Here is a 6000-nt window from a genome sequence, read left to right on the forward strand (position 1 = left end):
GTGTTTTGTGCTTCAAGGACAAAGCCGGAATGAAACTCTAGCAGCCCAGTGCCTCGTCAGCTTTGTGCCATTCCCCATCCTCCCTGGGCACTTTGCACATTCAAAAGCTATTTTAGAAGTAGCAGCACATCTGATTCTCTTTAATGCACTTCCAGGCAGCACAGATGTGCATCAATGAGAGAATGTTCCCTGAACCAAAGTGCTTCTGTGGGCCTCATGATCCTCTCCCTTGGCACTCACTCCCAGGCCAAGAGCCTCCTATGAATCATGCATTAGCTTCTGTGATTGCTGTTCAGAGTGGTGGCAACTCTTGCAAAGGGTGGGGGAGCCATTTTACACTGTGGAAGGCAAGGGGTCTGGGGCCCCAGCTGGGAGTGGGGGCAGAGAGCGGAAGGAAGCAGACTCCGTACGGGGGAGGTGGATGTCTGCTCTTGGAGGTGAAACTTGCAGCGTCCAGGGCCCTACCACCAGTTCACATGGTGATGGGGCCCTGGCTACTGCTCCTCCCCCTCACGTCTGTATGTGACAGACTTTATCCTGAATGAAGGGAGCATCTGGCACCCGAAGAACTCCCATATGGAGCCCAGCTTATGCGGGGGTGGGATGGGGAGGGAACCCGCAGACACACAATGGAGTGCAGGGTGGGGAGAACTCTCCACAGGTGAGGAGATGACAAACAACTCCTCAGGAGATGACTAATGAGAGAAACAGAGCCATACAGCAACTCCCAGATCAAAATAATTATACAAAGCTCGTTAAAACACACAAAGACATAAATTAAGCACTGCAGTCGCCTGTCCCTAAAAATGTGTCAGTCAGACAGACAGATGACTGAGGGAAGATGTCTGATGTTTCTGTCATTTGCAAAAAATACATTATTTTGAATTTGAGGGGGAGGCACAAAAATTCGTGATTTAACGTTTAAAGCAATTTTCAAAGTTTTATTTTTTTCTTTTAAGCTTAAAAATGTCCCTGGAAAAGAACACGAAGACGTGTGCTATTAAGAGATGAAAGTCTCTCCCTTTAATGAAATGAAGCAAAAACATGGCTGCAACCAGCCAAGTAGGTATTTCCAACATGGTGGTCTCCTTGGAGAGGGCCCAGTGGTTAGTGAGTATTCTTCACTGTGGGGGCAGAGCTCACATCCAGTGTTCCTTTACACACTGAAGGCTCTACGCTGAAAACTTCTAGGTTCTTTCTCTGGCTCATCATTTCAACCCGCTTCCTGGGCAATGTCTCTGTGACTCCGGAAGGAAAGGAGCCTCTCGTCTTCGAGGAGGTACTCCCTCACTCCCAGCACCATCCTGGAATGAGGACTCAAGGCAAACTAGCAGGAGTGGGTCCAGAGTTTGAGAGAGCAGAGCTCTGATTATTTGAGGGATTCCCTTTGAGAAAAAGAATACATAAGTGCAATATGCACTTAGGTATGGAAGTGAATATTTATTTAGAATAAGAAAGGAAATCAGCACAGAGTACCGGATCCCTGGGAATTCAGGTCACTTTCTTCTGCTATCTCTTTAGGCAAATTACTAGCCACATTTGCTGATTTCCTGGCTTTTCTCTCCACTTAGAATGTTCTAGGACTCCCAGGATCTTCCAGCTCTCACAGGGGCCCAAGCAAACAAGAGGTCCTGATGCTGGGGCTTCCTGCCTGAAAATCTGTCCCTGGCAGTGGGGCTGCCCAGAGAAGTTACATCTCTGCTCTGGCTGGGATTTGCCTCTGGCAGCATCCAGGGTCTGTGAATAAGGCTGGAGGCTTTGGAAACATCCAGAACTCTGGGATTTGGGGACACATGCCTGGAGGTAGCCTGGCATCGTTTTGCAATTTCAGTCGATGGAAATCTGGCCAAGTGAATCCTACTCTGTTTGGAAATAGATCTGTCTGGTAGAAAGAAGGGAAGTGGCAGGCCAGGGCCTGGGGACAGTTGTGGGCAGGGCCGTCCAGCTGGGGTCAGGCAGGAGGCATCTTGGTGGAGGCATCGAGGCCAGCTCGCGATGGCCAATCCCTGCCATGGGAGAGGGAACCTCAGGCTGTGCAGGCCCAGAGCCCCCGCTCAGGTTTACTCATTCTCCTTGTTCTGATTCCAGGCTAATCGGGCAAATTTTAGGGCATCAGTCATTCTCCGGGAGGCCTGCCTGTTGGACAAGAAAGGGTAGTTATTCTGCCAGAAAGCCTGTCCACCCAAAGTGGCCCCCGGTGGTCACCTGGCTCTCGTTGGAGGTCTTCTGAGGGAGAGAGGCTACCGGCCTATCAACCTGCACACCCAATGGCTGTTGTCTCACAGGGCCAACCACTAAATTGGCATTGAGGTTTTTATTTATCAGATTCTTTGAACTTGGCTGGTGCCAGTTCACCCCCAAGACAGATGGATCCATTTCACTGTGCCCAGAAAATCAACGTCTGGTGTGGTGCCAGCTCGATAAATTCACTCAAATGAATGAAAATTAGATTTCTGAGCGGGCTGGGAAGGCTGAACCCAGATACTGGCAGATTCCCAGGAAAAATGGTTGCCTTGTGAGGGCCAATTGCGGGGAGCAGTAGGCCTGTCCTGGGTCCTTTCAGGTGTCAGAGATAGGGTCTTTAAAGAGGTACACACAGGGGTGCCTGGGTGGCTCAGGTCATGGTCTCACAGTTTGTGAGTTTGAACCCCGTGTTGGGCTCTGTGCTGTGAGTGCGGAGCCTGCTTCGGATCCTCTGTACCCACCTCTCTCTGTCCCTCCCTCTCTCTCCCTCCCCCCTCTCTCAAAAATGGATAAACATTAAAAAAAAAAAAAAGGTGTATGGAATGAGGCAGACAACCAGCTGGGAATGTTGCCTTCGGGGACATGGAGCTGAGGGTTCTATTAAAGGCCAGCAGAGCTCTCCGCCCAGTGTGCTCCCGGGGCCTGTCTTCCTTCTAGACCCTTCTGTGTCCCCCCACTGGCACCATGCTGGCCTGGGAAGGCCCCCTTTGCCCCAGCCGTGCCTCTCCTCACACCATCTCCGGAGTCAACCACTGACACATGTTTAAAGAACACACACAGGCTTTCAGACTCTCTACTGTTGGGAAGTCAACCACCCCCGGCCCTGTGGGAAGAAGCCACTAGGGCCACAGCTGATTACAATTCCATTCACACTTTGTGAGTCAAGATCACGCAGATGTCAACACTGTTTGTTCCAAAGAGCCCATGACTGGAGCACCAGCCCAGTGCAGCACCTCCACAGGAAGCCACCGCTACGGATCCGTGCAAGCTTCAAATGACACACACTCGCCCTCGGCTAAAACTCCCCAAGTGTATTCTAGGAGATTGTAGAGTTGTGGGAAGCAAGTGACACAGCAGGGAAATGGAGATGTGAAAGGGGCGTTTAATTGTGTCTCATGACATATGGGCTCAAACGACGTACACTGGAATTGAAAGATCAATGAGGGTGAGGCCATCAGGGCAGCCCCCCCCCCCATACCTGGTGTCCCTATGAGAAAAGGAGATTAAGGGGCGCCTGGGTGGCTCCGTCAGTTAAGCGTCCAACTCTTGGTTTCCGCTCAGGTTCATGAGATCCAGCCGTGTGTCAGGCTCCACGCTGACAGCATGGAGCCTGCTTGGGATTCTCTCTCTCTCTCTCTCTCTCTCTCTCTGCTGCTTCCCCTGCTTTCTCTCTCTCAAAAAAAAAGATTAACATTAAAAAAAAGATGTTAAGAAGAGGAGATTAAGACACAGACACACACACAGGGACAACCATGTGAGGAGATGTCCACGGAGACAAGCCAAGGAGGGGGGCCCCAGGACCCACCAACCCAGCAGACACCCTGATCTTGGACTTCTAGCTGCCAGACTGTGAAAGAACACATGCCTGCAGTTTCTGCCGCCCGGCGTGTGGTGCTCCCTTACGGCGGCCCTGCACGGCCTGATACATGTCTCACCCCGTGCTGGCCCCTGGGAGTCCTGTTGACCAGGATGCCGCACACTCCCGGAGCGGCCCTCTTCCTGCCATTCCCTTGCCTTTGAACTCCATCCCTTGCTTAGGTGTCCGTGGCAGCTTCCTCGTCTCTGCAGCCAGAGTGGGTTTCCTCAAGCCCACACTGACCACCGTCTGCGCTGGCTAGAAGGCCTGCACGCCTCCCCATGGACGCGAGACAAACCCTAACCTCCTGAACGTGGCTCCCTGATCCCCGTTGTCCTGAGCCTCAAGTGCACCACTCCTGCTCCCTGCTTGGCTCCAAACTTTCTGCAGTCCTCCACACCGTGCCCTTTCATTCAGACCTCTGTGACTTGGTCGCTGGAATTGCTGTACCAAAGCAGTTAAACGACATGGGTTTATCATCTCAGGGCTTCTGGGGGCCAGGAGTCCAAGATCTACGTGTGGGCAGGTAGGTTCATTCTGAGGCTGTGAGAGCGAATCTGTCCCAGACCTCTTTCCTTGGCTTGTAGGTAGCTGTCTTCCCTGTGTCCCTCGACGCGGCCTCTTCTACATGAGCATCACTGCGACCACATTTTCCCAAAATTAGGACACAGCACACATTGAATTAGGACCCCTACTAGATGACCTCATCTTAACTAATTACATCGGCAACGAACCTATTTCCAAATACGGTCACATTGTGAGGTGCTGGGGTGTGGGACTTCAACATATGACATTTTGGGGTCGCAATTCAACCCACCGCACTTGGATATGCTATTCCCCCCATCTGACATGTTCTTCCCCTTGATTCGTTCTCTGGATGAGCCACAGTCATCCCGGAGGGTAATCGCTGCCAGGCATCCCCCAACTGCCCTGGGGAGGCCCCAGCTGTCCTGCCAGCTTGCCGCCTGGCCCCAACCTTGCCACATCTTCCCTCTACTCCCCGCGCAAGCCCCGCCCCCTTCCTGTGGGCCCCGGCCCCGCCCTGTGCACCCCGCCCCCATCCCCGCTTGCCCGGTCCTTTCCGGAGTGCCTCGCCCCATCCTTGCGCCCCGCCCTGTCCGAGGCCTGCCCCACCTCTCCTATTCCACCTGGCTGTCAGCTCCCGTGCAGGAGTCTGGGGTCCCTGTACCTTCACCGCCCCCCCACCCCCCCAAGCACTTCAGGTCCCCTTCTGCCTTGTCCTTGAATTCGGGTCGTCATCTTTCTTCTCCCTCTGCACTTGCTTGTTTCCAGAATTAATGAGACTACATTTACTTTTCATAACTTTTGGGGGATTCGGGCCATCCCTTTAGGAGGCAGGAGATGCTGGGGGGCGGGGAGGCCGGTGATTCCTGAGTCGGTGGATGATTTCTTCAGCTCTGGGCTAAGCCGGCTCCCGGGAGCAGCGCTTCTGCAGGGACACAGTGGCAAACATTGGCTGTTTATATGCATGCCGCCGGGCCTGGGGCTCCCTGCCGCAAAGCAGGAATGATAATGACAATAACAGCGCACCTCTGGGTAATTTACAGAGCGTGTTCACCGCCACCATCTGATTTGATCCTTATTAAAAAACAAAAAGCAAAAACACCCAATGCTGGCATATTTTCTATCCCCATATTAAAGACTGAGAAATTGAGGCCCAGGAAGGCAAGCTGAACCAGGTCTGCCTCGTTGGAACAAGGAGATGAGACAGGAAAGGGGGAGGCGACAAGGGGTTAACACGCTGGACTGGAACCTCAGAAAGTAGGGGGGACATAGAGGGAGGGGTGGCTGGACCAGCACAGCCAACTGGTCCTTAGCCATCTAGCCCAAGCTCAGCACCTTGGCTGCACCCCAGACCCCAGGTAGACCCCAGACCACTGGCTGAACTGACCAGGACCTTCTACACGTCGGGCCCCAGGTTTCCTTTCCTTGAAAAGCTACGTTCAATGCCCTATCAGAGGCATCAGCTGACCAGGCCCAGAGCGCGGTTGTCTCAAGGAAACCGTAAACTACATGAAGGATGCCTTTCTCATATTTGGTTGACATGCTTTATGTATGATCACTCTTATGACAACAGAAGGTATATAAAAAGGCTCAGTTACAGTTTCTTGGAAATAATAAAATAACTTGGAGGGACTCGTGTGCCAAGGAGTCTGAAG

This window comes from Prionailurus viverrinus, chromosome E3, assembly GCF_022837055.1.
Source record: "Prionailurus viverrinus isolate Anna chromosome E3, UM_Priviv_1.0, whole genome shotgun sequence".
Classification (NCBI taxonomy): Eukaryota; Metazoa; Chordata; class Mammalia; order Carnivora; family Felidae; genus Prionailurus; species Prionailurus viverrinus.